Consider the following 24,346-nt stretch of genomic DNA (forward strand, 5'->3'; position numbering starts at 1 on the left):
AGGCAACTTCCTAGAAGATGTAAAAGCTAATTACACCATGCTTTGTCATGAGGAAGGATAGATGCTAGGAAAACACTGTAGTAGAGAAGTAAGGGCTAACACTTATTATTTACTGTGTCTGGTAAGATAGGTCAAGTAATACCCATGTTATAAGCAATTAGTGGTGAAAGCAGAATTCCAACCCCTAGGGCTGGGGATGTGGCTCAAGCGGTAGCGCGCTCGCCTGGCATGCGTGCAGCCCGGGTTCGATCCTCAGCACCACATACAAACAAAGATGTTGTGTCCGCCGAAAACTAAAAAATAAATGTTAAAATTCTCTCTCTCTCTCTCTTAAAAAAAAAAAAAAAAAAGTTTAAAAAAAAAAAAAAAAAAAAAAAAAAAGAATTCCAACCCCTACACTATACTTGGTATGGATTCACATTCTGGCTCTCCATTTGCTTGTAGACCAGATCTAATCTCAATGACATTGATGGTCCTGAAATCCTGTATTTTTTGGCCTTGGGGAAGTATCATACCTGATTCCCACCAATTTGATTTTTCTGCCAAGAGGATGTTCTAGAATTTTGGGTAGGTAGCACAATGAGAATAATGGAAGAGTTTCCAGGATTGGTATCTCTTCATTTGCTTACTTTCTGATGCAGGAAACTCTCATGTTTTCAGGATTATCTAATAGTACCTGGGTCTCTGGAAAGGTGGTATAGTGTAGTAGAGATTCACAGCATAGATCTGGGAGCCACATGTGTTGATGTGGATCCTGGTTCCCCCACTTAATAGTTTGTGACATTAGGTTACTTGATTTCCCCATGCCTCAGCAGCCTTATTTCTAAAAAGGAATAAAAATGGCACCTAACTCTTAACATTGTTGTCAGGATTAAATGAGAGAATCAGTCAAGTTCACAAGAAACGCCACAATGCCTTAGCACCCCATGCACATAAAATCCAAGGAGGAATTTGAGAAAAAAGACCAATGCAGAAAACTTTCCTTTCTATAAGTGGAGAGAAACAGTAAAGAAATCATGTGACCCTTTGTAACAAAGGGATTATGTCATCCTTTTAAAAGTAAGAGTAAAGTCAGAAGTTAGGACAACTTGGGCAGGAAGTTCCATGGAAATGCAAGGATTATTGCTACCTCAACTCTGTCTCTTTATGGTATAAGTTTCAGGCATCCTATCCCATTAACTGGAGACAGATTGGATCCATATGGCACTGTTATAGGGGCTGGGGATATAGAGACTCACAAGTCAGTATATTTGTATCACCCGGAAACTAACAGTTTACTAGCTGTGAGTAGACATCTTGGGGCCATAGATGGGCTACCTAGATGCCAAGAGTAAACACACATCACAAGTGCAGAGAAGGAAGCAATATGAAAAGGCTGAGCAAACTAGGCAAATTCTGGATTTTAGAGCTAGGCTTTTCCTTGGTCTAGACCTTGTATGGTAGATCATAAATGCCCAGAGAGAGCCAAGGAGATCCTCTAGGCAGGGAAAAGTAGGAAGCAAAGGTGTAAATGCACATGGTATCATCAGAGGCCTAATAAGTCTACTAGTTGCTGTAGGAGGAGAGTCTCTGGAGGGCAGTGGAAAGAAATACAGTGAGAGGTATAGGTAGAGATAGCTCTCCCATGGCCAAAGTCTTGGTTCCAGTTTGGCATCTTTATTGAGCAGATGTTTCAGAACTTGTCACAAATATTTCTGGTAACATACAAGGAAAGCTCTTTCAGAAAATAACAATAAGAATGAATGGCTACCACAAACTCCTAGTTAGCTGAAAAGACTATTATTCCTATTTGCATTTTTCATCAATACACAGGGGATATTAAACCCAATGATTGAATGCACAAAGTCATAAGGGCCAAGTAGCATGTTGGCAACATCAGAATATCTTTTGATCCTCTAAGTAATGTTCTGGTCACATTGTCACTGTTGAGAATGTTCATAGACTGTATGCTCTTCTGAAATATATGCATACTCCAATGGGTTTGCTTCTACTTTTACTGGTAAGCAGTCAAGGGTCCAGATATTGGCTACACTACTGAATACAGAGTTTTTCACCAAAATGTACTAAAAATCACTTTTTAAAATACTGCAGAAATACAATCTTTTTCTTTTCTTTTTTTAGTGTTAGCAATAGGATGTTTTTGCTTATTAAATTGAAACACAAAAAGATCACTAGAATGTGTCAGCAAATATTTAGATGGAATAAGATCTACAGAGAAAGAATGGAGAACAAATGAAAGTTCCATTTGGCCAATCTCACAACTGGCACTTTACAAATAAATACATCTACACCCAAAGCCTTCTCATTTGGTGGAAATATCTCCTATCAATCAGTTATTGTTATGTGTTCCAGACAGTGAAGAAGACCATTCTAGCTTGTGGTGGGACTGAGATTGGAAAGCCCCAGGGTAAGTTTACAACTGATCAGCCCAATAATATCACCTGTTAGGTATTCAGTTACTTTAGGTCAAAGGAGTTGGTATATGAATATAAGACATGGACAGAAATAAGAATTTCTTTTGTCCTCATATCCTCGCCTCAGAATAGCATGTGAATACTTCTCTTAGTGCCTTTTCTGGGAACTTTTCTCTCATATACCTAGAAAATGAAATGAGGTCAAGCTACTTGATAACAGTGGCCAATACAATTCAAGTGTTGTTTCACTTGGAATTATTCACATGCTACTCATTTTGCCAGATGCCAACAAAGGAAAAGTCAAGGAGTACCCTTAGTCAACAAGATCAGAACCAAACTGTTTTTCTGAAACTAAGACTATCAAGGCAAGTATGGAATCAGGGCTTAAAGACCAGGGTTTCTCCCCTTGGGATTCAAAGTTGTGAGAGTGTCAACACCTTGTCTTGTCTCCATGCAAAGATGGCAGGCCCACAGGGGATCAGAAAGTTAAGGTCTTTTCTCTAGGCTTCTGTGGCAGACAGTGGAGAGCAACTCACTCACACTTTCTCCAGATCCCTTCTATCAGGGTTTCTTGTCCTGCAGAAACCAGAAAGCTAAAAAAAACAACCACTGCCACCACACAAAAAAAACCACACCCACAAACACGTTTTCCAGACTCCCTTGCAGCTAGAGTTCCAGGTGTGATTTAGATTACATGAGTCAGAATCATCCACAGAATGAATGGAAAGAGAAAGTTAACTTCATGAGGAAAATCATTGATTCTTGCAAGCAGTATGTTGATTCTGGTACCTAGATTCTAGCATCAGAGGTGCTGAGCACTACAAGGCAGCAAAAGTTAAGTTTCTGCTAGAAATATCTTATGGCATAATTGGCAGTACTACTGGCTGATCTGCCTCCAAATGAGGTTCTTGACCCTCTCAGGGATCCTATAAATTATCAGTATGAGTTATTCATTGCCACAGTAACAAAGCATAACAATCCTCACATTTCAGTGACATACAAAAATTAGTTTCTGTATCTGTAGGGCTCAGATAGCCTGGGCCGGGCTTGCTCTTGTATCTCAGCTCACCTCCATATCTAGGGGTCAAGTGGCTGTCAGCCAATCTAGGATAGCTTCAGCTGAGACAATTATCATGACTTTGCTCTGCACACATCTCTCATCTTCCAGCAGGCTAGCCTTGGCATGTTCTCTTAGAGATGATGGAGAAGCAAGAACAGAAACAGAAATTTACAAATATAAATACTTTTTCATACTTCTACATGTATCATACCTGTTAGCTAACAGCTCATTGCAAATCACATAGTCAACCTCAAAACTACAAAGTCATATGTCCAAAAGGCATGGTTGAAGTGGGGAAAATTAAGCATCATAATTATCTAATACCTTTTAATAAACCCTCTCCTTAAACGAGGCAGAGATTTGGTTATTTTCAACTAAGAAACTCAACTAATGTCCTCACATTGTTTGATAAGCAAAGGCTAAAACCCACAGATGTGGAAAAATTTAATCAAAAAATTCTGGGAAAATTGAACTGTTTCCCAAGCAAATATACTGATGAAGAAGTCTATGATTCTTTGGTTAGTTCTAGCCCTCCTCTTTCCTATTTTCCCTTCATTGCCCTGTAATCCCTTCCTGAACCTTATCTTTAGAGTTTAAAAAAGTAGATTGATAGATATAGGCTAATATGTGCATTAAAAATTTCTGGAAAAATATCCATAATAATTGCTTTTGAAGAGAGACACAAAGACACAAAATGGACAGTAGTCCCAATTTTCATTGTGTGCTCTTTAATGGTTGAATTTTGTACCATATTACTGAATTATTCTTTTGTTTATTTGAACTATTAGACAAAAAATTGGAAAGTCAAATAAACAAATAGATCAATAATGAATGAATTTCCATGTGTACCTATTCATTTTGCTCTTTTCAGTGCTTAGGAACCATAGGGCCAGTCACAGTTAGTCATAGAAATTTATACCACTGGACACAAATAGGGCTGGATTATTTAATTAAAAATTCATTACCATCAAGCCATACTGATGTAAATAAGTGATTGAATAGATGAGTAAATAAATAAATAAATAAATAAATAAAATAAATAAAATAAATAAATAAATAAATAAATAAGAGAGAATAAACAAATCACCAGTGTGGAAACCTTCCAAATACTTTATGGAAACACTTCACCCTCAGGAAGTATAACATAAGTCCTCATTCATTAAGTATGAGCTATGCCCAGTGACTTGGTATGCAGTAGGGAAAGGGAGAGAATCTTTACAGTAGAGAAACCTGACAAACACTACCTAAGCCAGGTGATCCAGGTAAATATTAACAGTGGTTGATAATGTTGACAGTAGGCACCCTGGATATGATGTGGTGACATGGTACTTTACCTCTGTGATCTTCCTCCACAAAACACATAGCCCCAGTCTAATATGAAAAACATTAGGCAAGTCCCAATTGAGGGACAATCTACAAAATATCTGACCAGTACTCCTCAAAATTGTCAAGATCATCAATAAACAAGAAAAATCCAAGAAACTATCACAGCCAAGAGGAACCTAAAGAGACACAAAAACTAAATGTCTCATGGTATTTTGCATGGGATCCTGGAATGGTAAAAGGCCATTAGGTTAAAAAATAAGGAAATCTGAATGGCATGGACATTAGTTAATGATGATGTATCAATATTGCATCGTTAACATTAAAAAATGTGCTGTACTTATGTAAGATGTTAATAACAGAGTAAAATGGATATAAATGCATGTAACTTTGTACTATATTCACAGTTTCTTCTGTAAACCAAAATTGTTCCAAAAATAAAGTATATTAGCTGTCCACTGCTAATTCTGGAAAAATAACTAAAATAATCTATCAATCAAATAATCAGTAGATATTGTGGAAGATACGAATGACACTATCTAAACACCAAATCAGGCTTGTACAAGTAAAAATTTCAAATAGGAGCCAAGTGTTTGTGTAGCTCAGCGAATGGCCATTATAAGATCTGGAGCTCAGTAATGAGCCCTTTTGAAAAGGGGTGTGGAATAAATAAAGTATACCTGAACTGCATGACAACCATACAGTACTAGCTTTATTGTGTGCTGGGACAGTCAGGAAAATACTTCTTTTTCCTTACATTTTAAGACTGTGCTGTCTCTGAGAATCAGTGTTTTTAGTGGAGACTTAGAGGGGTGCGTGGGTTCCGCTCACTACAACTCACCCAAATGTAAAGGCCTCAGAAGGAGAAAAGATTCAGGGAGCCAAAGCCCAGCCTATGCTCTTGTATGGAAGCTGCTAGAGAACTATTCTACAACAGATCTTGATGGGAAAATATGATGGAGAAGGGAGTCTAATGAATCCAAGGGTAAGACTAACTCTTGTGAGAAGGAATGCAGGATTTTCTAATGGAAGCACAGAAACATACTTGCGGATAGATGAAGGGTAAGATTCTCTCAAAGAGAGAACCCATGAGGTAAGAACAGGAACTAGAAAAAACCCACGCCTCCTCCACCTTGCACGAAGCAATGGAGTGAAGTACCTTTTTTGTGGCATGTGGATTAGATTATATTTGGTATTCATTGTAAAATTATTTCTCTCGTCTGTTGTAATTTCCTTTGCCTTCCTTAGAGCAAAGATCTCAACCAGGAATCTGTGGACCCCCAAGGATATATGGATAGAATTTAGAAAGTCCATGAACTTGGGGCTGGAACTGTAGCTCAGTGGTAAAGTATTTGCCTTACATGTGTGAGGCACTGTGTTCGATCCTCAGCACCACATATAAATAAATAAAAATACTGTGTGTTCATCTATAAGTTAAAAAAATATTTTTAAAAACCCCACAAATTTAAAAAAAAGAAGATGGTCCATGAACTTGAATGAAAAAAAAAATACATCCTTATTTCACTAATCACTAACTGCAATTTAATATTTCCTTCAATCATAAAATGTAGATGACAAATAACAATAATATCAGTAGCACCTATGATTATCACCAATAGAAATCACAAGATATTTTTATATCACAGTATAGTTAATATAGATGTCACAAAATATCCTTTATGTTCATTTCAAATTTAAATTTTGGGTGGTCATTAGATCTTGTTGTTTAATAAGTCAATAAAGAAGTATATATATTATTATACCTAAGTTTTTTTTTTTAAAGAGAGAGTGAGAGAGGGGGAGAGAGAAAGAGAGAGAGAGAGAATTTTTTTTAATATTTATTTTTTAGTTCTAGGCGGACACAACATCTTTGTTGGCATGTGGTGCTGAGGATCGAACCCGGGCCACACGCATGCCAGAAGGCGAGAGCGCTACCTCTTGAGCCACATCCCCAGCCCCCTAAGATTTGATTTGATTTTTTTAAGATTCTGATAACTGTATTGGTGGGGGGACTGGGGTTAACCCAGGAGTGCTTTACCACTGAGTTATATTCCCTATTTATTTTTATATTTTAAGGCAGGATCTCGCTAAATTGCTGAAGTTAGCCTTGAATTATAATCCTCCAGTCTCAGTCTCCTGAGTCTCCGGGATTATAGGCATGAACCACAGTATTTATAACTGTATTTCAATACAATTTGTTTCCTTTGTAATTTAACGTTTGATTTTTATGCATTTAAACCACCATTCTGTTAAGGAAGCCATAGATTTCATTGATATTTCCAGGGCACAAAAGTGTTTTAAAATTTATAAACTCTGGCCTGAAGTTTAAAATCTGACACAACTTTATTGACTTGTGTGGTAGCATTGGTAAGGAAAGCAAGGAGTGGGGTTTGGAAACAATAAAGAAAAAGGTCATGTCATGACCTCATACTCATTACCCTTATACCACCTCCCAACACACATCTGAGCATGTGTGCCATAAAAATGAGGTGGTATGCAACCGTGAGTGCTGGGCTGAGACCAGCTGTGAAACAGTGGTGGATTATGCAGAGCAAGCAGAGAGCACTGGGCAGTTTCAGGACACATGGGAACCACAGGCAAGTAGACACAGCAGCAGAGAGGACACAAAACTGCTCTTTTCAACATGTACTAGAGGACATGACCCTTAAGGGCAATAAGGAAAACTGAATCGTTTATCCTGCTTTTCTGGTTGATTACAATAGACTCGGTAACACAAAGAAGGCAAATGCATTACATGATGGAGGATACGGACTCTGAAAGCCATTAGAGTCAGAGTGAGGGCCAGAGGAGGCTTTCACAGAGACCTCCCTTTGTTAGTCCAGCATCTTTGTCGGTGGGAGTTTCATTTTTTAAAAATTATATAATATCTGATAGGCACAAAAGAATTCTATCATATTTAATAAGTTATAAAGGATAATAATAGAGACTTTATGAACCCGTTACCCAATTCAAAGACCTAGAAACATTGCTAACACCAGTGCATCTTCTGTACCTTATCCCACCCATCTCCCCAGTACTAACTTAAATTTTTGGTTTGCCAAATATACATGATTGCAAATATACATGATTCCCAATGCTGTATTGTTTAGTATTGTTTGGTTTTGAGCTATATAAAAATGACACCAATTTGCGCTCCCATTGACACAGTATAGGAGTTTCTGTTGATCCACATCCATATCGATACTTGATATTATCGTATTTCATAATGGATAGTTATATTTTTTTTTGTACCAGGAACTGAACCCAAGGGCCCTTTACCACTCAGCCACATCCCAAGCCCTTTTTTAATTTTTTTTTTTTTTACTTTTATTTTGAGACAGGATCTTGCTAAGTTGCTGAGGCTGGCTTTGAACTCTTGATCTTCCTGTCTCAGCCTCCTGAGTTGCTGGGATTATAAGCATGCACCACTGCACCTAGCTGTATTGTCATCTTTGTACACCAAAGGTAATATGCTGTGTCATCATAAGGGACACAAAAGTATAAGCAAGTGCCAAAGTTTTACCAGTAGAGTTTAATTCAAGGGTACACAGTCTTTTGTGTGTATGTGTGTGTGTGTGGTACTGGGAATTGAACCCAGGGCCTTGTGCATGCAAGGCAAGCACTCTATCAGTTGAGCTATATCCCCAGCTCCCAAGGTTACACAGTCTTAACCAGGGTTTTCCTGGAATACAGAGCCTGAGACAATGGTTTGCAAGTCAGGAAGTGATTCCAGGGAATAGAAGTAGGAAATTGGGAAAAGGGAAGAGAAAGAGAAAAATCAATATAGGAGTATAATTTTTAGTTTGCTCCAACTGTAGAAAACTAGGCCTTAATCTTGCCTACACCCTCTGAGAATCTCATAGAAATAAGCCAAAGCTCAGATTAACTGATCTTATCAGCATCCCTGAATTTACCAGGCTTCAGAGTGCTGGGTGCTGACTCACACCCACAACATGCCTAAGTGTTTCAAGCCAGAGTGGTGGCTTAGTAATTTACAAAATGCAGTTAAGAATTATCTGGCCGAATATGGAAGAAAGGAAAAATCTATCTCCAGCTCCCATCCCGTATTAGCAAAGCACTAGCTCCTGGGCCTTTAACTTCCTCAAATTCCATAATGCACATGCGTGAGCATTGTAGTCTTCCAACAGGCCTCCATGTTGAAAAGTCAAAGAAGTCCTTGGGTGGAAAAGTGAGATATTCACTGTGAGGCTCAGGCAAGGTGCTCTTGGGTTACACAAACATGAAACTGGTTACTGGACCAATGGCTTGACTAAACGGTGAATTATAAAAATCTGCAGTAAGGCACACATGGTGTCCAGTACACAAAATAAATGTCAGAGATGGAACTTAAACATGTGTATCTATCACAGTTGAAATATTTGGGTTTGGGAACATAGTGTGGAAACACTATCCATTGCCTACTCAATAACTATCCCTACATTCCCTCTCTGCTAACAGAATCACAATTAATCCTGTAGTGGACAAAGAGTTCTAGATTAGAGCTGACACAGTAGCTCCGAAGTGCCCCAAAGGCCCAGATTTCTTCTTCTACCTTACTGTTCCAATATTTTCAATGCTACCTCACATCCAGTAGGTCATTCCATGGTCCAAGATGGCTGCAGGTATCATGCATGCATTGCAGACTAGCAAAACAAAGAAGCAGAGAGGATCAAAAGGACTTCCTCCCAACCAAGTCAACTCCCTTTAATCAACCTTCCTAGAAGCACCAATCCAACACATTTATCTCACTCTGGCAAGACTCTGTCCGAGGTTCACACCTGGGTGCAAGAGATGCTGCATAACATAGACTATTTGCCAAATGCACCACTACCAGGAATAAACTGTCCCTAAGGCAGAAAGTGAGAATGGATACTGGATGGCAACTGAAAGTCTCTATCATAGTAGCCATCTGAGTTGGGGCAAGTTTTTAACCTACTTATCAGTTTTCTGACTTGTAAAATGAAAATAACATTAATTCACAAAGCTAATATAACTAAATGAGATGATACAAATAAAATTGCACGGTGCCTGGTATGCAGAAAATGCTTAATAAATGCTAGCTGGTTTGAATCCACTTTAGTGAGTCATCAGCATCAAGACCTGGCATCAAGCCAAAGCTCAGATTAACTGATCTTATCAGCATCCCTGAATTCATCAGGCTTCGGGGTGCTGGGTGCTGACTCACACCCACAACACGCCTAAGTGTTTCAAGCCAGAGTGGTGGCTTAGTAATTTACAATGAAAAATATAACTGTCGGGCAGACCAGACACCCTGACCAGGTTATCCTCTCCCTGAAGGCAATGAACATGTGGCATCATAAGGTTGATTACTGAGCATGAAATCAGAAGAAACAGATTTTGTTACACAATTCAAATGTTCAATGTCATCAGGCTGTGATAACCTGTGATAGCCTTTACAACCGCGCTTGTCTGGTGGGTCAGATGCTCAGGAGAAAAAATGACAGGTTACCTCTTCCCCTGGACAGGGCTATAAGGTGCACTATCAATTGCTGGCAAAACCCACCTAGATTGTGGAAAACGTGGAAAAGCCCCTAGGATCAACTCAAAACTCCATGGCATCAGTAAATCTATTCTGCACAGAGGCCCTGTGGCATAACTTCAGGAAAAGTTGTAAGTAAGGGAAGTACTTTAGCAAGATTCATTCTTTAATCCAGTCCCAGAGTAAATGGGGTATCAAGAGACCTGATTATATTTTTGCTTGAAATATTTATTTGATTATGAATTCAATATATTTTTATGTTTTAAATGGAAATATTCTAGAGTTATATCATAAAATATATAATATATAAAATATAAAGATAAAATATCTCATAGATATAACAGAATATTAATAATGATTAAAAACAACATAAAAAGCTGGGTGCGGTGGTGCACACCTGTAATCCCAGCAGAGGCGGAGGCAGGAGGATCACAAGTTCAAAACCAGACTTAGCAAAAGCGAGGCACTAAACAACTCAGTGAGACCCTGTCTCTAAATATAGGGCTGGGGATGTGGCTCAATTGAGTGTCCCTGAATTCAATCCCTGGTACTCACCACCACCCCCCCCCCAAAAACAACTTAAAATGCTTTAAGTTGAGTAAGTAGAAAAATGTAACATATCTACATATATGCATGTGTGAATATATACATAAATGCTATATATGTGTGTGTGTGTATACATAAATATACATATATATGTATGTGTGTATATATACATATATATATATGTATATATATGGTGGCTGATAACATCCACAGATGTGAATTTTACTAGTTTAACACTCAAAGAGCAAGCAACATGTTTTCCTCATCTCCAGTTGTTTGGGAGAGGGGATACCATCTGATGTAGTTCATTATGGGTCTCCTGTGGAAATAACAATGTGATTAAATGAGAAATAATTTAAAATCAGCATGCTCTGAGAAATTTCCAGTGCCCCTTGTGATATACAATATCTAGAGTAGTTAATCCTTTTAAAAAATCAGATATGGGAAGCTTTCAACCAGTTTCATAAAATCATCTTTGAGCTAGGAGAAGAGCAAGCTGCAGATTAGCTCTGTGATTGAAGAATAAACATGAATAGAGACAAATGGGGTGGTATGTAGCCTCTGTCTTCATCCATCTATATTTGTGTAAGAGATTAAAAGAAATCCCAATACTGCATTTTTTCTCCCATTTCCTCATCCTCTGTCCTATGGGCAGAAAAAGTAATTGAGCTTGGCAAAAGAAAAATGTGATACCATCAGCAATTAGGATAGTAAACATACAATGATATGTGTAATGACCTTGACTTGTCCAATACCACAAAGTGTCAAAATGTCAGAGATATGTGACTTGCAAACTATCATCCCTACTCCATCAACACCAATATCACCTGGAAACTTGTTAGAAATGCAAATTATTGCCGGGCACCAGGATGCGCGTTTATAATCCCAGCGGCTCTGGAGGCTGAGGCAGGAAGATTGCGAGTTCAAAGCCAGCCTCAGCAAAAGCAACTCAGTGAAACTCTGTCTGTAGATAAAATACAAAATAGGGCTGGGGATGTGGCTCAGTGGTCAAGTGCCCGAGTTCAGTCTGTGGTACACACACAAAAAAAAAAAAAAAAAAGGAAAGAAGGAAGAAAGAAACCTGATCCTATAGGTTTGGACTCTACCCCAAACCTATAGGATCAGAAATTCTGAGACCAGACGCCAGCAAACTGCTTCTAGCAATTTCTCCATGGTGATTCCAATGCCTGTCAAAGTTTGAGAACCACTGATCTAGATAGACCAGGTTACCTAAAGCGCAATCTGTGAATGAGCTGCATTAGCAGCACTGGAAACTTGTTAAAACTGCAGATTCTCACTTTGACTTTCTAAATGAGAATCTGAATTTGAACAAGAATTCCAGGTGACCTGTATGCACAATAAAGATTGAGGAGTGCCATACTTAACCAATAGTTCCTGTTATGTGCTGAATTGTGTCCCCCAGATTTATATGTTGAATCCCCAACCCCCAGGACCTCAGAATGTGACTGTATTTGAAAACAGGACATTTAAAGTGGTGACTAAGTGAAAATAAAATCATTAGGGTGGGCCCTAATCCAATATAACAAGTGTCCTCATAAGAAAAGGAGGTCAGAACACAGACATGTACAGAGGAAGGATCTTGTGAGGACACAAACAGAAGGTGGCCACATGCAAGCGAAGGAGAAGGACCTCAGAAGAAACCAACCCTGATGACACCTTGACCTTGGGCTTCCAATCTTCTCAACTCTAAGGAAATAAATTTCTGTTCTTTAAGTCATATGATCTATGGCACTTTGTATGGCAGTCTTGGCCAATTAATAGTTTCCAAACTCAAGGGCATATTGGAATCATCTAGGGGGTTTTTAAAATATTGATACCTGAGTCTTATTCCCAGAGGTTCCAATTTAAGTGGTATGAGAATCGACCCATAAATCTGGATTTTTAAAAGCCTTCCAAGTGATCTTTAATGTGTAACAAAGTTTGAAAACCACTGATAATCTCTACCAATCTCTTGACTGGTAAGAAATCTAAGACATAGGACCCTGCAACTGTTACATTTCAATCTCTTGACATTTGCTTATCTGATCTCCCAACATTATGTTCCCAAACCTGGCTCTTCCTATAAATATTTGAGGACTTCTACTTGCAAAGAGAAAGTTAAGAATCAAAGCTGGCAATTACATATATTCTTTTCATATATAAACTTTCTCATTTGTGTGGGGTTTTTGTTTTGTTGTGTTGTGCTAGGGATCACCTTGAACCTTTATTTCTTTGGTGATACATCTTCCATAGTACAGGTATAGAGAATGCCCCCCAAAGAAAATCTATTGACCTACATTGTCAGTACCCATTACTTCCCTTTAGGTTCTTCTTGTCCCCCCTGTTGAATTGCTCTCAAGGTTCTTAGGATCCAAATTAATGACTATTAAATTCTATAAGCCAGCATGCCAGGACATAGGTGCCGAACCATTTATTTCTTGTTAATCCCTTGCCACCTTTTCCATGCCCCTGTGAAGTTTTGAGCTCCCAAACTCAATAATCCACTCACAAAACAACTATTTACTAAATGCTTACTCCGTTCCAAGTTCTGACTAATAATTAACAAAATGGAAACTGTATGAGAATGTGTGTGTGTGTGTGTATGTGTGTGTGTAGTTTCTAAAAGTTAACACACAATATTAATTTGTTTTGCATTACCATAATGAAATACCTGAGGCTGGGTAATTTTATAAGGAAAATAATTTTATAAGGAAATTTATAATCTTATAATAATTTATAAGATTATAAATCTTATAAGATTATATGGAGGTTCAAGGGCAAGCATTTGGTAATGACCTTTTTATTGGTGGCATCCTAAGGTGGCAAGAGACAGGCAAGGAGAGCACGCACATATGTGTGCTGTGGTATCTGTCATCTTATAAAGCCACCTGGAGTTAATCATGGGGGCTTTATCCCAATGACTATCTAATCCTAATCACTTTCCAAAGGGCCCACCTCTAAACACCGTAGTCAGATTAAGTTTTTACCCTCTTAACATCACACAGTGATAATTAAATTTCAACACATGAAGCCTTGGAGGACATATTTAAACTCTGTCCAAACCATAGCACACACTCCGCAAAAGTGATGATCTGACCTTAAAATACTATACACTTTAGAGGAAAATCTGGATATGCTTTTGCTACCTTGATTTATATTCAATATTTTTTGTGGTCTAATCGTTGATACAATCACAGATTCAAATAGAACCTATTTTCAAGAGAGTCTTTCTGGTTAGCTTTCTAGTCATCTCCAACTTCCCTCTCTCTGACCACCTTTTCCACTGTAGAAGTTGAAAAGCCTGCTACTTTCCCAGCCTCCCTTGCCACTAAGAGCAGCTATGTGACCCAGATCTGGTCAATAAGATAAAAGGGAAACTCTGTTAAGGAACTTTGGGGAAACATTTCTTCTCTGGTAAAAGTTGCACGAGGGGAAATACTCTGGCTTTTCTACGCTCTCATCTTTTTCTTTTTAACTTAATAACAGATTTTGTTTGTTTGTTTTTGTTTTTGTTTTTTTACTTATGTTTCCTGTCTTTGATGTGGGTGAAGACATAATGTCTGGAGCTGTTGGAGCCATTTTGAAACCATGAGGATAAGGCACTGACCCAGAACCCTAACACTATGGGACCATAATGATCACCTGCTGTCCAACTTCTCTGTTTACTAAAAACCCTTTTGGTTCATGTTTTATTACTTTCAGCAAAGTCACAACTTTCACAATTAATATACAGATGTTGGAAAACTCTCATTTATTTAGAACACTGTAGTCTGAGGATCCACACTTTGAGTACCATTGGATTAAAAGGATTATCTTTTAGAATTGAAAAAGAAATCTTGCCCAGATGGTATTCAAGGAATAGTAAACCTGGTCTGGACTGCCAAATTTATTTATTCATTCATTCATTTTTCAACAGACCTCCTACTTTATTAGGTTTCAATAATATAAATATGAATAAGATCCTAACCCCCCCCAAAGAAATTTTGCTATTCTGAGCAAAATTAATGTGTAAACAAAGAGGAGCAAGATGGTAAGAGCTATGACATAGGTACGCAGAGAAGCTGTGACATTAGCGAAGTGGGAAACGTAACTCATTTAGGAGGGTCTCCTGGGGAAGGCATTACAAGAGGATAAGCAAAGATTCCAGTTAACTCTAAAGAACTCTCCCTGTGACCTGACTAAAAGTCTAAAGTTTCATTAATTTTCTTCCCAGGACGGGGAAGGGTATTTTCTATGATCACAGACCAGATGACAGTTCAGAAAGAGCAATTTATGATCAAGGACTAATCAACTGCCAGAAAAGATTCCCTTGCCCATCTTTCTCCCACGAAGCAGGATAAAGACATGTTTTATTTGGTGGTAGTGGAGGGGGGGCTATTTCCCTCTCATATCAGCAGGGATATTTTCTAGAACAGAATAATTCTGTGTTGTGAATTAAAACCACCTGTTAACATTGCAGCAAACCAAATGATATTGATTATAAAGCAATCAGTTGTCAACATGAGCCCAAAATTCATGTATTCTAGGAGGTTCTCTCTGCTGTTACTTTTAAGCAACACACACACACACACACATACACACACACACACACACATGCAACAATTAATGACTATTTCATGGTCAAAGAAACACTACTGTTTAAGGACAGGGATAGGGGAAAATACCTCCTCCCCACATTGATTTTTCTCAAATCAGTTAGTGTTAGCAACACACAGACACACAGACACACACACACACACACACACACACACACACACACACACACTGGTAGAGGAAAAACTAACATGTAGCTTTGCATTGTTTAGTCCTTAGAAGACACAGAATAGGTTATCATTGATATTTCTTGTAAGGGAAATAATAGGTTTTGAAGCATTTCTGAAATAGAAAAATAAATAAATAAGACCAGCAGTAGTCTCCTAACATTTTCCTGAAATGTAATACGTTACAAATAAAATATTCAATCGAATCCTTGAATGAATTGTTTCAACATTATCCTGGCATTCGCGTGGATAGTGTCCCTGATAACATTTAGATTGTATCAATGGTGACGAGATAGGTATGCAACAACTGCAGTTACCTTCCAGCCCTGGCATGTGCTGAGCTGGGGAGGGCTCTTCCAAGATCCCAACTCGGGCTACAGTAAAACATCTGCCTCCTCGCTCAGAATGAAGAAACCGCCCTGGCAAAGGATCCCAGCTCAGCCCTGGGGCTCTCCCGTCCCCACCTTTAAGAATCACCCAGCAAGAAAGTGGGGGAGGAGGGAAACACAAAACAAATCAAACATTCCTAGCCCCATAAACGTCGCATCTGAACATTTGAAGGTACCCGGGAAATTAAGAATATGGCTCCGGAGTTTGGTTTGTCTGGGGTCTGAGCATGAATTTGATATTCTCTGTTGCGTTTTTAAAATCTAACTTTCTGTCTCCGATGGAGAGAATCAGACCGAGGAAGCAAAGGCACAGACACAGGCTGGAAGACCCTCCTCCGCGCTGTCCCCCTCCTCGGAGTCACCCAAACAGGAGGCATCAAAAGAGGAGAAACTTACCTGGCCCTCACCTAGACCGAAAGGCGGCTGGTCCGGCCTCAGGAGGGGAATCGGGGTGCAGCGGGGAGCCGCGGAAGCTGGAGCAGAAATGCAGACCCCGGGAGGAAGGCGAAGTCCCGCTCCTAACCCAGGAGAGCGAAGTGACTCACGCGCTCGGCGCCCGCCTCTCGGCGCCCTGTGCCCCTCTCCTTCCCGCCCCCAGCAGGTACCGGGACCAGCGCTGGGAGGCGGTCTCCCGTCGCCCCGATCCACAGGGCTCACTGCCCGACGCCCCCAGGCGGCGGCGCCAGAGCCGCGCCAGGCACAGCCAGCCCCTCCAAGACAACCTCCCGCTTCCACAGGACCAGAGCCTCCGTCCTGGGTCTCTCTCTCCAGCTCCCAGCCACCCCAGGTCCCTCCATCCTCAGGCTCTTCATCTGAAAGCAACACACCTTCCACATGCCATCTACACACGACATTGCCAAGCCCCTCCCTTGGGTCGTGCCAAGCTGGCTCACGGATGCCCCACTAGCCCCGCACAACCTTCCACTCGCCCCCTACCCCATCCTCGGTGTCCCCCTAGTGGTTGTGTCAGAACCCACCCAGCCCAGAGACCGGGACAGCCAGCTCCTCAAGATCCCAGGTGTATCTTCTTCTGTAGATGTTTCCTCTCCCCAGATCCTCCCTCTTCCAGGGCCCTACCTTGTAGGGACCTGCTCCCCTTCGTGCCCCTTTGGTTATCTGACATGATTTCCACCTGCCAGGTGGATATGGTGATGTCCAGACCTTTCCATGGTTGGTGTCTACACCCAGAATACCCATATTACCCTCCAGAGCCAACACACAAGCGACTTGCACCTCCAAGGAGACCTGGGATATCCCTGGGGTCCTGGAAAAGTACTATAGGCCAATAATGGCACCTTGGCACCAAGGGAATCCCTCCTAATCTGATTGAAGTGGGAAGAGCAGCCAAAGCTCTACCCAAGCTGGGTTGGGTGGTGATGCTTCAACGAGACAGCCAAGGTGCCCTATAGTGTCAGGGTTATAGGCTGGGCAATTCTGCCTTGGGACCTGGCATTTTCTGGCAGAGGTCATCTTGTTCTGCAGCCCTGCCTGCATCATATCAAAACTAGGACCAAAAGCATGTTCCTTTCCCTTTGATAGGGTGAGAGATTATAGTTTGGAGAGAAAGAAACAGGAATGGGGGGAAAGATGAAGCATTTTGTCCACTTAGGAACAACATTTCAGCTGCCATACTTCCTGCAACTCTGGGAAAAAGATAGGAAGGTCTTGTCTGTTCAGAAAAGTGATCTATCCCCTGGCAACATGCACCCCCTTCTTGGCATCCCATTGCTTTCTCACCACCATTATAAACCTAGATCTCCCCCAGAATGGGACTCATAGGAACTGTGAGCTTTTCATTTCCACTTCCCAATAGCCCAGCATATGGACTAACATGGTGGAAAATTAAGTTTTATACAAAACTGAAAGATCTACTATCCATACTTCTGCCTCCCCTTTCCACCTCTATACTTTCCATCTTTTCCCTTCTCTTTTCCTTTATTTTTCTTCCTTATCTATACCTATGTTACTGAATAATACCATTCTTTGGTTTCTGTACCTCTATAATTCTATAAGGTGGCATTACTTTTCCAATTTAGTTTGTTCCCTTTTTACAAAGTCTTCCCTACTCTGCATTCGCTCTTGCTGCCCTAGTTTCAAGTTTAATCTCAATGAAATGTGCTCTGACTTGGATCTTGGGTGTCTGCCAGAGGCCCATGTCTCAAAGGCTTAGTCCCCAGCCTGTGGCACTATTGGGAGGTGATGGAGTGTTTAAGAGGTGGGGCCTAGTGGGAGGTCTTCAGGTCTTTGGGGGCATGATCTCAAATAGGATAGTGAAACCCTGGCTCTTCTTTCTTCTCCCGCAGTTCTTGGCCGTGAACTAAGCATTTTGCTCTGCCACGTGTATCTGCCATGATGTGCCTGCCTCACCACAGGCCCGCAGAGATAGGGCCAATCAATTTTGAACTGAAACCTCTAAAACCATTAGTCAAAATAAGCCTTTTTTTCCTTTTTTTAAGCTGATTTATCTCAGGTATTTGTTATAGTAACAGAAGGCTAACACAAAGTGCCTTTTTGTTTGTTTGTTTTAAGCTTGGATCAAAATTCTTACCTATTGAAAATCCTATATTCCTTCAGAATTTGTGTATGTGTGTGTGTGTGTGACACAATGTGTCCACAAGGCAATCAGCCAGATATTCTATCAGAATCGTATCTTTATTCATTCAACTCACATTTACTATGTATCTACTATGCACTGGGTTTATAGACATGAATAAGGCAATTCTGTTTCCAAGAATGCCAAAAACCAGAGTTACACAAGAATGCTATAAAAGAGATGTGCTTTGGGAATGAGTAAGAAGCTCACATCTCTTTGTGTGGTAGGTGTGTTTGAAGGGATAGGTCATGACACATTTCACCAGAAGATGATAACTGCACTAAGTCTTGAAAAATCACTGGGAATCTTCCAGGAAAATAAGAATGGAAGAAATGCACGAAAGATGAATAATTTACTGAATTGTTAATTTGTGCCTCTTTTGTAATGGCATTATTTAAAAAAATATGTTCTAATTATACATGACAGAAGAATGCATTTCAATTCATTGTACAGAAATGGAGCACAACTTTTCATTTCTCTGGTTGTACATGATTAGAGTCACACCATTCGTGCAAATATACATGTAACTAGGATAATGATGTCCATCTCATTCTACTATCTCCCCCCTCTCGTGTCCCCTTCCCTCATCATACTCCCCTCTGCTCAATCCAAAGTTCCTCCATTCTTCCCTTGCCCCCTTCCTGCCCTCACCCCCACCATTATGGATCAGCATCCACATTTCAGAGAAAACATTTGGCCTTTGGTTCTTTGGGATTGGCTTATTTTGCTTAGCATGATGTTCTCCACCTCCATCCATTTACCTGCAAATGCCATAATTTTATTCTCTTTTAAGGCTGAGTAATATTCTGTAATGGCATCATTTTAAAGGAAAATAGTGTCTAGAAAAACTCCAGAATCAGAGTTCTCCCTCCTGATCGCTCTAGGAATAATTTGATTGGTTCTGCTGGATCATTGGATCATGGGTCCATCCATGAAAGAATTAGCATGGCAGGCAAGTAGTGTATTCTGATTGGCTAGCTTGGGTTACGTGCACACCTCCAGGTTTTTCTTTTTCTTCTTCTTTTTTTTTTTTTTTTTTTTTTGAGGGAGGAGGGAAGGGCATGTGTACCTGATATAAAAGGTATAGTTCCTAAAGGTGAAAATGCCAAGAAAGATGTGGCCAGAAGTAGCATGCCAACTCCATGTATACAAGCATTTCTGATATAAAATAATATACCCAACCCTAGAAAATCTCTCATTTTGCAAACTCACACACTAAAATTAAGGCTTATAGAAAAATAACAGAGTCGGGACAGAACACTCAAAATTTATGCAACTTTATAAGCAGAGCATTAACAAAATTAAAAAATTAATATAGCAGGTGATGACTCGAACAGCTCAGACACGCTGCTTGGTATGTCTAGAGAATGCCTCAAGGGATATTAAAAATGCAAGAAAGTAACAGAGAGGAAATTGTGGCTTGAGAGAGCTGAGACAATGCAGATGGAAGTGGGACTCTACAACAGTGCAGTTGCCATTAAAGTGGGCCCAGAAACAAGGGCAATCTGCCCGCGGCAAGAACTATGCAAGGCTGAGGGTTACCTCCTTGAGATGAAGCCCTGAGTGCAGAACTTCACTTTGCATTTTCTTAAAATAAAGCTAAAGGGGCCCCTAACTGCAGCAACCAAGTTGAAGGCTTTTTCCTTCCTCTGACACAGCTGCATTGTTTTGACATTGTTCACCTACGCGCAACTGCATATAAACTATTTGTCATAGCAAAAGAAATTGGGTCTATCTATTTACTACATATTTCCAAGAATTCATGATCCAATCCTGTCTCATGCTTTAAGATCTCAATGATTTAGCTGGGCGTGGTGGCGCACACCTAGTAGCTTGGGAGGCTGAGGCACGAGAACCACAAGTTCAAAGCCAGCCTCAGCAAAAGCGAGGCACTAAGCAACTCAGTGAGACCCTGTTTCTAAATAAAATACAAAATAGGGCTGGGGATGTGACTCAGTGGCCAAGTGCCCCTGAGTTCAATCTCCGGTACCAAAAAAAAAAAAAATTCTAATAATTTGCTAATGATTTCCAAATTCATCTCTCTGGTCTGTATAGTTCCCCTGAACTCCAGCAACCTGCTCAATGTCCTCACCTGGATAAGTTATAGAAATCTCAAACTTACCTTCTACAAAACCCAACTTTTGATATCTGTCCCAGATTTGCACCTTTAGAGGTGGTCCCCATCTTGTTTAATGCCAACCGCATTGAAACTCAAGCTTAAAAGAAAAAAAAAATACTTAAGTCATTTTTTAGTTCTATCACAGTCCACAATAAATCAATTAGCAAGTCCTGTCCATTGTACCTTCAGAACACATCTAGAACCTGACCACTTGTCACAGTGGTCCAGCCACTGTGACACTTGTCACCCTGGTCCAGCCACCAATCATTTCTGTATTATAACAAATAGTCCAACTGGTCTCCTTGCTCCTGCCCTTTATCCCATATCATCTGTTCTTCAGTAGTTGCTGGAGTGATCCTTTAAAAGTGTAATTTCAAATATGTCATTCATCTGTTCAAGAAGATTGTCTCTCTTTCTCACTCTTAGAAAAAAATCACTTTTGCAGTGGTCAATAGGTCCTGCATCATCTAGCCCCTGCCATCTTGCTAAATCTGTTCTCTTCCACCGTCTCCCTAGTTCACCCTACCCTCTTCATACTGACTTTCTTGCAGTTGTTCTCCTACACAAGGCTGGTGCACTTGCAATTCCATCTGCCTAGAAGAACTCTCCTCCTACCACCTTAACCTGCCTTACTCTCTTGCCTCCTTTGTTTTCTCTTTAAGAGTCATTTATCGGGATGGAAATGGAGAGTATCATGCTAAGTGAAATAAGCCAATCCCCGCCCCCCCCCCAAAAAAGGCCAAATGTTCTATATGATTTGTGGAAACTAACACACAATGGAGGGAGAGGGAAGAATAGAAGTTCATTGGATTAGACAAAGGGGAATGAAGGGAAGGCAGGTGGGAATAGGAAAGACAGAATGAATTGGACAGAACTTTCCTATGTTCATATATGAATACACCACCAGTGAAACTCCACATCATGCACAATCACAAGAATGGGATCCTAATTAGAATACGTTATACTTCATGTATAATATGTCAAAATACACTCTACTATCATGTATATCTAAAAAGAACAAATAAAATATTTTTTTAAAAAAAGAGTAATTTATCCATGAGGTCTTCCTTCATTTCCTATTTGAAATAGTGATTCTCCCACCTGACTCCCAGAGGTCCTCTCCTCCACTCCCGTTTTATTTTTCCTCATACTTCAGTTCTTTCTTCATTTTCTGTTCTCTCTAAACTCCATGAAAGCATGGATTTCTATTTTATTCAATCCTGTCTCCCCAGTACCTAGAACATTCTCTGGCATGTAGTAGGTGCTCAGGAAATATTTGAGTGTTGATTTGACTATGGTATACCAAACACTGTTCTAGGTTTTAGGATGGGTGTAGATAAAAGAGGTCAAATTCCTCCCAGTATGTGTGTGTGTGTGTGTGTGTGTGTGTGTGTGTGTGTGTGTGTGTGAGAGAGAGAGAGAGAGAGAGAGAGAGAGAGAGAGAGAGAGAGAGAGATCAACTCCTTAAACTTCAGCTTAGGGAAAACAACACCTGTTTCTGTTTTCATTCAGCCTATGTGAACAAGCAAAGCTGTTATGCTTAAGAGAACAAATAATGAATATTATATAATAAAGATTCCTCTGCATACCACTAATATTTGTAAATCATATAAAATCTAGTTGATAATTGCTTGATTTTTAAAGAAAAAATGTGTAAAGTCCATTTAATCATTAAGTCTAATTCCATTCAACCCTTTCTTCAATAGTACATAGTTCTATCTCATTTTGACATTAAACTATCATAAGCTGACAGTTAATCTGTTTTGTCATGGAAATATTCTGTTCTTATCAGTACCGAACATAAAAGAAAAGGTTTGAAAAGTAAAATTGCAATGAATCCGCATAGCACAGAAATAACACAATCCAGTCATAATTACGGAGCAGCACACTAGTGTCATGGGGCAGCACATAATTAAATGGCAAATGAAAGATGTGTAGCAAGCTCACAAGGAGAGCCATAACTGGTATTTGCAGTATCTGGCTCTACGGATTGGACATTGTGTATTCCCAGATGACCAAATATAGCAGCACCCTAAAGCTGGGAGTTACACTAGAACAAAGCATGTAAATTTGTGAGCCTCAGTTTCACTATCAGTACAGTGGGCATGAAACAGATTGTTTGAAAGAATGTCATATATATGTAAAGATTTTCACAAATGGATAATAGATGGATGTTTTTATTATTATAGATTATTGATTCTCTATACTTCTATTTTTTCCCTAGTAGGTTATAGAGTTCTCATTTAAAATGCCATATTGTCTCAAGTTTTCTACTCATGCCAAAAATTGAATTTATTTATTTATTTTAGTACTGGGGATTGAATCCAGGTGTGTTTAACCACTGAGCCACATCCTCAGCCCTTTTTTATATTTTATTTAGAGATGGGGTCTCGCTAAGTTGCTTAAGGCCTCCTAAGTTGCTGAGGCTGACTTTGAACTCACAATCCTCCTGCCTCAGCCTCTTGAGCCTCTGGGATTACAGGCATACACCATTGCACCCAGCTCATACCAAAAGTTTGATATAGGAACAGTGAGTTTCTGGGGGCTCCGAGGTGCTTGTAGCAGCTGAGAGAAAGGAATACCTTCTGAGCTGTAGTGGTTTTCTACAATCAGGACATCTACCACCTAACTTGTCACTGATAGTGACTTCCTAAAATGACACCATTGTATCCACAATGGGGGGATAAGGGAGCAACCCTGCTTATGTGATGAAGGCCAGCTGGTCATCCCAGGTGATTCTGTGGATACTTAGTACTTCTTGGTAAATCAGTATATATATATATATATATATATATATATATATTTTTTTTTTTTTAAGTACCTGTTAGGTGCTGAGTCCTGAAAGAATCTGGGATCTTAGCTGAGTGTGGTAGTGGCACAAGTTTGTAATCTCAGGGGCTCTGGAGGCTCAGGCAGGAGGATCATGAGTTCAAAGCCAGCCTCAGCAACTTAGTGAGGCCCTCACAACTCTGTGAGACCCTCACAACTCTGTGAGACCCTGTCTCTAAATAAAAATAAAAGGGGCTGGGAATGTGTCTCAGTGATTAAGCACTCCGGCTCAATTCCCAGTGCCCCCCCCCCAAAAGAGAGAGAGAGAGAGAGAAAAAAAAAATCCTGGGTTTCTGGATGAGATTACCTGAGTTGGTGTCCCTACTCCATTCATTAACCATGTCACCCCTCTGGCCTCTGTTTCTTCATCTGTAAAAATTGGAGATAACCAGAGTAATTATTCACAGAATTATTGCAAAGTTTAAATAAGCTAATCTTCATCAGCTCTTAGCATCAGCTCTGGGTTGGATGCACTGTAGTCATTGAATGAATGCTTAGCTGTTATTATCTTGTTCTATAAGCACAGCTGGGTAGAAGAATAGTACCAAATAAATTGAGGGAATTATTCCTGTCTCTAAGAAACTAACAATCTATTTCAGAAGAGAAGGAATATATTAAAGAACTAGAGAGAAATCACAAGATAATTATATTAGTTGAGGCTCTTTTATTTGCAAGCAACAGAAATTAACTTTGCTTATTTAAGAAAAAAGGTTGAGTGTTAGAGCAAATTCATTATGATTCAGATGCATTCCACGGACTGAAAAAAACAGGTTCAACTGTCAAACTTTGACAAGGACAAGGAAGCAGGCCAGC

The 24,346-nt window shown here is 39.8% G+C and overlaps 1 protein-coding gene across 4 annotated transcripts in view; it reads right to left on the reverse strand.

Annotated features, from left to right (window-relative positions):
* Sytl5 (synaptotagmin like 5) overlaps nucleotides 1–16,820 on the reverse strand; it is a 241,552-nt gene extending 224,732 nt beyond the window's left edge. For all 4 annotated transcript variants that reach the window (XM_021725559.3, XM_040273390.2, XM_078034972.1 and 1 more), the window contains exon 1: nucleotides 16,389–16,820. The gene's annotated coding sequence lies outside the window, so the exon portion shown is untranslated. The remainder of the gene's footprint in view (nucleotides 1–16,388) is intronic.
* Nucleotides 16,821–24,346: the final 7,526 nt, after the last annotated feature.

Source organism: Ictidomys tridecemlineatus, chromosome X (assembly GCF_052094955.1).
Source record: "Ictidomys tridecemlineatus isolate mIctTri1 chromosome X, mIctTri1.hap1, whole genome shotgun sequence".
NCBI classification, from domain to species: Eukaryota; Metazoa; Chordata; class Mammalia; order Rodentia; family Sciuridae; genus Ictidomys; species Ictidomys tridecemlineatus.